At 44.8% G+C, this 10,844-nt stretch overlaps 1 pseudogene; it reads right to left on the reverse strand.

Moving 5' to 3' along the window:
* Positions 1–696: 696 nt before the first annotated feature.
* On the reverse strand, positions 697–10,278 carry LOC130548357 (potassium channel subfamily K member 1-like; annotated as a pseudogene).
* Between the last annotated feature and the right edge of the window lie 566 nt (positions 10,279–10,844).

Below are 10,844 nucleotides of genomic sequence, written 5' to 3' on the forward strand. Positions count from 1 at the left end.
TCTGATTGTTTGAGCTGAGTTCTAAGCTGTTATAAAATACCCTGATTCATAACTGCTGACCGCATTACATAGCCTAAATATTACTTTTTAAAAAAGTTTTTATGTGGTTGTCCACTTTTTAAAAGTGGACAAGATAACCAAAGCATCCAAAATTAAAAAGATAAGCAATAATCTTATTGACCTCAGACTTAGACAATGTGAACTGTATTGCATAGAGGGAAATCTATGAGTGGAAAATTACATTGTGGTAATATTACTCCAGTTCTGTAAGACTTCTGTAAGAGTTAACATTTGAGCTGCAGTGATAAATATAGACATGCATGCAGCACCTGCTAACTATCAATCTGAATGAAAGAGCAGTTGACAATGTAAGATCATTGTGACCATAAGGTCACCTGATGGAACAAATGCTTGACAAAGTTTTAGCTTTCATCATAAACGTTTATAAATATGCTTTTCTTAAAGCATGCCAATAACATTTCTAAACCAAAAAGTTATTTAAATAAGCTCTGTAATTTGTTTACACATGAGGGTTTAAAATGTTGACATTTTGTAAAACTGAGTTCCAAGTTGTTTATGGTCCACACTATCACCAAGTGGGAAACCCCCTGCAAAAAGACCATAATAGGAGTATAAAACCGCATTCATCACACTGGCAGATGAAGAAGGCTGAGCCATAAGAGCTGAGCACAGGTTCTAAGCCAACATGACACAAACACGCCATCGCACATAAAGAACAAGCTCATCCAAACATACCCCCTTCAGCTCTCCCTCTTGTGGTCCAGCAAAAAAAAAAGCAAAACTGCCTGAATCTTCTGCAGCTCCCAAATTATTTTTCAGAACTACGAACAAGATGATTAGTCCCATCACAAGATAAATTGAAAGGGGAGAAACCTTGAATCAAAATGCACATAACAACAGTCTTCAACAGGCCTTTTACTGGAGTTTTGGACATACTGTACATTACTGTGTTTGTGTAGATCAAGATGAGCTGTCTAAAATTATTAGATCATCTAAATCAACAACATGCATACTAGACCCTATACCTACAAATCTACTGAAAGAGATGCTCCCAGAAATTATAGATCCTCTTCTTGGTATTATTAACTCATCTCTGACATTAGGACATGTGCCTAAAGCATATAAGGTGGCTGTTATAAGGCCCCTTGTCAAAAAACCCCAACTCGACCCTAGAGAACTAAGGAACTACAGGCCTATATCGAATCTACCTTTCATATCTAAAGTTCTGGAAAAAGTAGTTTCAACTCAATTATGCTCCTTCCTCCAAAGGAATGACATCAATGAAGAATTCCAGTCTGGATTTAGAGCATGTCACAGTACAGAGACTGCTTTGATCAGAGTTACAAATGATCTGCTATTGGCGTCTGACCGAGGTTGTATCTCGTTATTGGTGCTGCTAGACCTTAGTGCTGCATTCGATACCATTGACCACAGCACACTCCTACATAGACTCGAAAATTATGTCGGCATTAAGGGAATAGCTTTGAAATGGTTTAAATCTTATTTATCCGACCGTTTTCAATTTGTAGCAATAAACAATGAGGTGTCACGCAAATCGCAAGTCCAGTACGGTGTACCACAGGGCTCAGTCTTAGGGCCTCTGCTCTTCGCATTATACATGCTACCTCTAGGAGATATAATAAAGCGACACGGAGTTAGCTTTCACTGTTATGCTGATGATACTCAACTTTATATTTCCTCGAAGCCTCATGAAACACAGCAGTTCCATCGAATAATGGAATGCATAGTCGATATAAAAAACTGGATGAGTAACAACTTTTTATTACTGAACTCGGACAAAACGGAAGTGTTACTTATTGGACCGAAAACTGCTATAAGTAACAACCAAGAATACTGTTTAACTATTGACGGATGTTCCATAAAACCCTCGTCGTCAGCAAAGAATCTTGGCGTTCTATTCGATAGTAATCTGTCATTTGAGAGCCACGTCGCCAACACCTGTAAAATTGCGTTTTTCCATCTTAAGAATATATCTAAACTACGTCATATGCTGTCAATCTCAGATGCAGAGAAGTTAATTCATGCATTCATGACATCAAGACTAGATTACTGTAATGCACTGTTAGGTGGTTGCCCTGCAGGCTTATTACAAAAACTCCAATTGGTCCAAAACGCGGCAGCTCGAGTTCTTACACGTACAAAAAAGTATGAACATATTAGCCCGGTTCTGTCAACCTTGCACTGGTTACCTATAAAGCATCGCGTTAACTTTAAAATCTTGCTTATTACCTATAAAGCCTTACATGGTTTAGCTCCTCAGTACTTGAATGAACTCCTTTTGTATTACAGTCCTTCACGTGCATTACGCTCTCAGGCGTCCTGTCAGTTGGTAATACCTAGAATTTCAAAATCAAGTGCAGGTGGTAGATCCTTTTCCTATCTAGCGCCTAAACTTTGGAATAGTCTTCCCTGCACTGTCCGGGAGGCAGACACACTCTGTCAGTTTAAATCTAGACTAAAGACGCATCTTTTTAATCTTGCATACACTACTCTTCCATAATATAAATCTTCAGAGGGTTTAGGCTGCATTAGTTAGATCAACCGGAACCAAAAACACAACTGATGTACTTGTTGCATCAAAGAGTACAGAACAGTACTCTACTCTCAGCCAGTCTTGTCTCATTGTTCCAAGGTTACCACAGCGAGCAGGATGCAGTTCATGGCCTGACCTGATGGTAGAGCGGAGAATGGGAAGTGGGGACCTGACAAGAGCTGAGATGATAGAGCTGGATAAAGAAGGACGCGGTCTCTTGACATGTCTTCACCACAAAATTTCAAATGCTATTAGATTATTAATGATAATCTTAAACTATAATTTATTTTATTATTAAGTTTATTTATTTTATTTAGCCTTGTTGTGCAAGTTCTCTGGAGCTTGTGCAGAGGCAGCAGCTTTTGCCAGAGGGGAACTGGAATCCCCTGGTTGGGCCTGGGTTCTCCTGAGGTTTTTTTTCTCGATTAGAGTTTTGGGTTCCTCGCCACCGTTTGCATACTGTTTTTGCACTATCTGCCTGACCGGGGGGGCTGCTTTAGAATTTTAAAGTTTTACTTAATTAATATTGCATATAGGAATTTATAGTCTGTTATATTTGACCTGTGCTTCTCTCTCCTTTATCCTAAATGTGTGCTCTCACTGAGCGTGTGTGTGTGTGTGTGTGTGTGTGTGTGTGTGTGTGTGTGTGTGTGTGTGTGTGCGTGTGTGTGTGTGTGTGTGTGTGTGTGCGTACTTGTCTGTGTACGTACGTGTGTGTGTGTGTTGTGTGTGTGTGTGTGTGTGCGTGCGTGCGCATCCGTGTGTGTGTGTGTGTCTCTATGTCTATGTGTGTTAGTACGTGTGCATATTGTGTGTGTGGAGTGTTTTGTATGTGGGTATGTCTGTCTTCTGTGTTTTCAACCTTTTCTTGTTTTTGCAGGTACAACTTTAATTATTTTGCTTATAGTCAATATGTCTCATGTACAGCTGCTTTGTAACAATGAAAATTGTAAAAGAGCTATATAAATAAAGTTGAGTTGAGTTGAGTGTTGGTCAGGCAAAGATTAACTCCCTTCGGAAGCAATGCTGGTCCAGAAGATCTTCCTATTTCAGTTATTTTAACACTACACAAATGAAACCGGAAGTGCTGCTGGACCGGTGTTTACATCTTGTGAAGTCTATACAGTACTGTGTACATTATGGCAGTTAATGACAAAACATTTTTTATAGAAAACTGTGCTAAAACTTCTGGAGGACTCACAAGAGGTAACAAACTCTAGGCCCTGATGTGCTACTTGGCTTTTAGTCCTCCCAGGCAGGAAGTCTCCAAGTCCAGTTGTGCTAAGGGAGATAAAACAAGAATACAGCGACTCCAGGTAACTCCAGTCATTCTCTAACAGACAGTAAGTACCAGCAGGAAGCAAGAAAAACAGCGCTGCTGTGTAGATGGTGAACATGCTGCAGTGCAGCAAAGCAGCATGGTTGCAAGACAATCCCCAGTAGACTTGAAGTTTCTTTATAAGAGTGTGTGTTATCCAGGGCAGAAAGGCATGTGTAAGACAGGGCAACAGCAGTAGGGTAATGGGGATACCCACAAAGCAGTATATGACAGAGAACACACAACCTTCATCCAAAAGCAGAATGGTGGTGCCATAGCCTGTTAAAAAAGATAACTATATTTTCCAGGCAAATGTGATTTTTGGACATGAAAGCATGATAATGTAGCCCGAACTGGTTTCCATCCTCCGTCAACTTACACCATCTGCACCTCCGGTTAACAATATCACCACCACCATTCCCATGACCATTCCCAATAAGTTCTCAGGATCGGTGGAGGAATTTAGAGGGTTTATTCATCAATGTAAATTATACTTTGAGATGCAACCTCATCTGTTTCCGTCCGAAAAGGCAAAGATTGCTCATGTTATCTCCCTGTTGTAAAAGCCCTGCAATGGGTGCAAAACATTTGGAACACTTGGGGGCCTGTCACCAACTTTCCTTCTTCCAGCACTTTCAGGAGGTCTTCAGCCAGACAGCCAACCCTCTCTCTGTGCAAGATCAGCTGCTTCACTCGCGATCATCATTTACATCTTCGGTGGCAAAGTATGCATTACAATTCCGCACGTTGGATGCTAACAGCGGTTGGAATGAGATGGCTCTTCTATATGTTTATCGTCAGGGTTTGGGCTCTGAAGTTCGCACTCATCTGGCTTTATATGATGACTCCATTGGGCTGGAAAACCTCATTCAGCGTTCTGTCCGAATCTCTCAGCGTCTTTCTGCCTGTCCAGCTGCTGCACCCGCTACATGTCCTTCACCAAACCCACCACCCTCCAGTCCCAGAACCCATGCAAGTAGACCAAAATCGTTTCTCCAAAGAAGAACGTTGAACGTTCATGATATTGTCCTCAGCTCATTATTTAAATCTTGATGTCAAGTCATCATCACATTATTTCATCTGTTACACAATTGATCTTCATTAAAATGTTGACCTTTACCTCTAAAATGTCAGCAGTAAAATAACTATTTTAATTGTTGTTTTTTTATTTAAAGGACAGCAAGTGCAGTGAGATTACACAATGGGAGGTATGATCCCACCCAACTGCACTAACACCAATGCAAATTACCATGGTTTCTGGCTAGCATTAAGCCATCAAATCTGCATGTCATTTACAAAAAAATGTTTTTTTTGGCATGCCAGATGTCATAGTGGTCCAGCCACTTATCACAGGACTGGTGATAAATGGTAGGCTATATGTGCCCCTGTCTGTGAAAACCCAGCTGAAGTCATTTTGTGTGATTATTGTTTTTAACATAAAATAATCCTAAATAATGTAAAGAACATCCTTCAAAAATATATATTTTTTAATATTCACTGAGTCAAAGACTGAAATCAGTCTTTGATGCTTGTTATTGTAACAACTCCAACTCGCTGTCTGCCACGCCCCCTGCATCAGCACCTTCTCCCGGCCATTCCTGTTCCCTTTCACCTGACTTTTGAACTCACAGACTACACTTCCCATAACTCCTTGCACCCGATTATCACCATAATTGCACTCACACCTGAACACTTTTGTTGTGTTCGTTGTCGGTTGGCAACAACTGTACTGTGAATGGATCCGAGATGGCAGAAGAATGTGACAGGTATGATAGTGAACCAGGAAGTATGGAGGTGGACAGTGGGAAAATAGGGGACTGGAGTATGGTAGGATTAAAAAATGGCACAAAGCGAAGAAGGAAAAATGGAAAAAAAGGCAGCAATTTCATTTCGTGAAAAGTGATAGTAATCTCTGTGTAGTAGCAACATCAATAGTGTCATGGTCCTGCCTTCTTGTTCTTGGTTCTCTAGTCTTGTGGCAGGATCGTGTCAGATCCCTTACATTTAGTGTGAGAAAGTCATGGTTTGTTTATCATTGACATTCCATGTGCTTTCTCGTGTCTCGTCATTGGCCCCGCCCCTCTCGTTTCCCGTATTGCCGTCCTGCCGTGTCTCATGTTCCTCACCTGCCCCTCGTTATCTTCCCTTGTTTGTTCCCTATAAGATGCCCTCGTGTTCATTGTCCTGTGCTCGTTCGTTGTGCTTGTATGCGTGTCCGCTTGTGATTGTACCCTGTACTTTGTGCCTCGTGTATGACATTGTGTTATTGTGCTCTGTTCCCTGTCTGTCGGTCTCTCAACGTTGGGTCGAGCCGACAGATGGGGTTCGCTCTTGAGAACCTATCAACTTCTGACTAGTTTAGAAAAGGCCAATGAAATTGGCGAATGAAATTTGCATGTCGGACTCCGCCCGGGTATAAAAGGGAGCCTTCACACTGATCGACTTCGAGACTTCAAATTCTACGCCGAATTACTGCTGGAATCTTACGACGTGGTGCAGCAAACAGTCCCTTCCTGCAGCGACTTCCCCTGGGCGTCTCGGCAGTGCCAGAAGTGTTCGGGTGTTTTTCTCTAAAAGAGCAAATTTCTCCAGCGTGGCATGTCCCGCTGTTCTCATAGGTGCAACACACTCATCGAGGAGGGGGACAGACACAATGTCTGCTTCCAGTACGCTGGGGCAGACGTTGTGGATACGTCTTGCCCGCACTGCGGTGGTTGACGATTCAGACGTTGCGTCACGGGTGGCTGTGTTCCCACGGGACTCAGCCACCACCTCGTCTGCTCCCCGTTCCGTTGCTACGGCAAGCAGCGAGGGTGATATGAGCGTTAATCTGCCAGCCACTGGCTCACGGACCGTTCGCACCTCGTCTCGCTCGTCTGACCGTTCCCCAGGAGACAGTCCCACCGTCTTGTTCCTCAACCACGTATTCGGACACGATGCGTGATGATGAGATGTCTCTTGCAGCATCGGGGGGTGACGTACTGCCATCCGACTCCGACGATTCCTCGGGCTCCCTCCCTCGGGGGGTCGAACCCAGGAAGAAGCAGACGTCGAAATGTCAGCCACGCTTTCCCGGGCCGCCGTGAGCATTGGGTTGCAGTGCCCGCACTGCCTCTCCCACCCCCAGTGCCGTGTTTTCCGGAAGTGCATGAGGAACTTTCCGGCACGTTTCACGTCAAACAAAGTTCTGTCACCCTCTCTTCCCTCGAGGGTGAGACAGCTAGTGGATACGTCTATGTCCCCCAGGTGGAGTATGCCGCCGTGGTGCACTCGTGCCCGCAGGCGGCGGCCACCTGGGGGGCTCGACCTAGACTCCCGTCCAAAGCATGTGGGGTCTCGGCATCTCTGGTGTCGAGAACTTACATTGCTGCGGACCAAGCTGCCTCCTCTCTCCACGCTATGGCTCCTGCCAGGCCAAGGCGTTGAGAGAACTCCACGAGGGTAAGACCGACCCAGCGCTTATGCAGGAACTCAACGTTGCACTTCGCCATGACGCAACGTCGTGTATAAACACCAGCCCTCAGCACTTTCAGTCAGACAGTGCGTTGAGCTGCGTAATGCCAGGCAGGAAAAACAGCACAGCCGATCTCCTCCCCGGGCCCCCCCCCCGGCAAGGGATCCAACCCCGGTGCAGAGCATCCTCTATTTCAGTATCGAACTCGACTCTGTCTCCATGACAGCACGACTGACTACAGAGCGCGCCCAGTCAGTGTTGAACTGCCTGAAGCTTTTCAGGCAGTCAGCGGTCCCCCTGAAACAATTTCAGAGGCTCCTGGGATACATGGCATCCTCGGCGGGGGTGGTCCCCCTCGGGTCGATGCACATGCGACCGCTCCAACACTGGCTACAGAGTCGGGTTCCTTGGAGAGCGTGGCACACCGGCAGCAGGCGTATGGTTATCACGCCTTTCTGCCGACGCACGCTAACGCCCTGGTCTCCCATGACCTTCTTGCGGACAGGGGTTCCCCTAGGGCAGGGGTCAAGGCACGTCGTGGTGATGACGGATGCCTCCCTGCAGGGTTGGGGTGCCGTGTGCAATGGGCACGCAGTGTCGGGGCGGTGGACAGTGAAAATATCACAAGGAATAACATATGCTGAAGCATTGAGGAAAGTTCCTAATCAGTCAAGGAAATTAAAAGAGGATGTTGCGATAATTAACAAAACAAGATCATGTGAAGTATGTGAAAGAATCAAAGAGGATACTTTGATTGTAAACAAAAGTGATTTTGTATTATTCATGGTAGATGTAATAAATTGTGCGGCTTAAACGGACAAGAAAACTGAAAAAATCAAGATAATTGTGAAATCAGCAGAAAAGTATCTTTTTATAATAGGACTGGATAAAGAAACTATAGGAAAAATGCTAAGCGGAGGAACATCCCATTCACAATACACTAAAAATACTTCAATGGAATGCAAGAAGTCCTTTTTTAATGCATTTTAAGTGACTTACATTGCATTATACTATACATTTTTTTGTTTCTAAGTATGTGCAATCCCCTGGGATCGAACCCACGGCCTTGGCGTTGCTAGTGCCATGCTCTAACCACTGAGCTACAGGAAAGCAGTCTGGTAGCTAATTACCTACCATATTTTGACACCGAGGTCCTGTGATAATATTAGTCCAGTGCGAATTGGCATCTCTGCGATTTGAAATTTTGATCAAGATTTGGCGGGATCGTATCTCATTTTTTCAAGGTTTCTGTGCACCTTTTCAGTCATCTTTCGCAAAGAATGGAAGCTGCGTTGGAGTGTTTTCACAGTATTTTGGGTGCTGGGTTATGTCGCTACATACGAGACAACAATAATATTGGCAGAGAGAAAATATTCACAGTAAAAAAACATGACAGGATCAGAAGAGCGAAACAAAAAAGAAGGAATATATGGAGATGGATGACATGCATGGCAGCATGCGGTAAGGAACATTCTTCTGTTTACATACAACTACACCTACAACGACAAGACTTTCAAGAAGGGCTGTCAACGGTAACACGTTAACGCATGCAATCAATTATTTCAAATTAAGGTGTGAAAAATATTTAACGCAATTAACGCAGCATCCGTTTTTTTTGACATCCTTTGTCTAGCGTTACATTATGTAATCACGCTCTTATTCGCGCGATTTGAAACAGTTGCTTTGACATATTCAATGAAGATAGATAGCTTCTAAACTGTGGGACGCGGCAAAACGCAACACGAGGTCCAGCCTGGTGTGTACAGTAACGGGCTAAAGGCTGCGTCGGTGAATCTCTGTCAGACAGCGCATCTGTGTTAAGCTCTCTTTCGCGCCATGTTTAGAAAGAGGGAAGCGCCTTCACGTCATTTCCGGGAGATAAGTCAGTAAATTCGAGTAAAATCACAGAGTTCACTTATCCAGTGCGAATGCTCAACATGATCACAGACAATCTCTGCAATTATTACAAATGACCAGAGGTCCCCAGATAATACTAATCCCGTGCGAATAGGGCTTAAGATGCCGGCTGACTCACGTGCGCACTCGGAGGCCCCTCTCCCCTCTGATACAATTTTAACAAAGGAAAACGAGTTTGTGTCACTCTTAACCTACATTATGTGATAAAAAAATCTGAGAGTGCAAACTTTTAAATATGCTAAATGAACACTCATGCGCTATCTCCGTCACTGCATCCTGTTTACTGTCACCGCTCGGAACTTCCCCGCATACACACAGGCATATAACCGGACGACCGTTTAATCCTCGCACAGCAAACACTAATAACGAAGTGAGATATTTTTCCTGCTGCCCGAGAAAACGTCTCTAATCCACTCGAGTGACACGAGCCAGTTCACATGTGCTCAAGGCAATGTAAGCGCCAGCCGTTTTCTTTCCGCTTCTTCTCGCATTCACGATTACAAAACACATATACGCAAGAGCTCCCCCTAAAGGCGGGTAGGTACAACCACAGGCTGTTGTTGCCCTGGTTACATTCTCCCATGCCTCAAGTCTACATCCTCGTGGACTGCTAATTTAATTCCCACCAGCCCCCTTTAGTCTTTCAGAGGTGTACATTACCATGCCTGCCAAAACTTGAGACAAGATATCTGGAATGAATGACACCGCGTTGCAAACAGACCTGGGCAAGTTATGTGGATTACTGTGTTTACCCGCCGTGTCCCTTCGGGCCCGACGCGGCACTGGTATAGGTGCTCGTGCTTCGTCTGGCGAAGCCGAACTACCTCTCGGGGCTGGGACTGGACGCTTCATAACAGCATCGGGAAAAGAGCTTATTGAAATGGAGTCTTCGCCACAAGCTCCTTCCTCTACGTCTTCCTCTGACAGGGCCCCTTCCACACACTCCTCTAACTCAGGCTCAACCAAAACCTCTGCCTGTGGACTAGGCGGTCCTACCAAAGGCATTGACTGCATGTTCTAATGTTGCCACGTCTGCTCCACAACTACACACTCAACCGCTGAGGGGATCGATGGCTGTTCAATCTGTAGACTAGCCACTTCTTTTACCGGGCGTACTTTACTACGCGGAGCCGGCAGCGGAGGTAGTACGGGACAGGGTCGAATATCTGACCTGTGTACTCGTTTCTGCACACCTACTCCCCTTGGCTCCACAACATACGTAGTTCCTTGGACATCTTTTACCAAGAAAACCTCGGGACCCCATGCGTCCTTGATCTTATTTCTCCCGGCAGGACGGTAACTTAAGTACACTTGCTGCCCAATGCCGACTTCAGGACAATACACATGATTTTTATACCTGGCAACTCTCTCCGCTGCCTTTTTCGCAGTATATTCTTGTGCTTTAGCATGAGTGTCTTGGAGTCGCTCCCTGTGAACAGACAACCAATTGAACTCTGGGACTCCCTCAGGCTCTCGCTCCAACAACACATCCACCAGAAGGTGCGGTTGCATGCCAAACAACATGTAATACGGGGAATATCCTGTCGAAGAATGCGGAGTTACTAGGACATTTTCGCGAC

Source organism: Triplophysa rosa, linkage group LG1, assembly GCF_024868665.1.
Source record: "Triplophysa rosa linkage group LG1, Trosa_1v2, whole genome shotgun sequence".
Classification (NCBI taxonomy): domain Eukaryota; kingdom Metazoa; phylum Chordata; class Actinopteri; order Cypriniformes; family Nemacheilidae; genus Triplophysa; species Triplophysa rosa.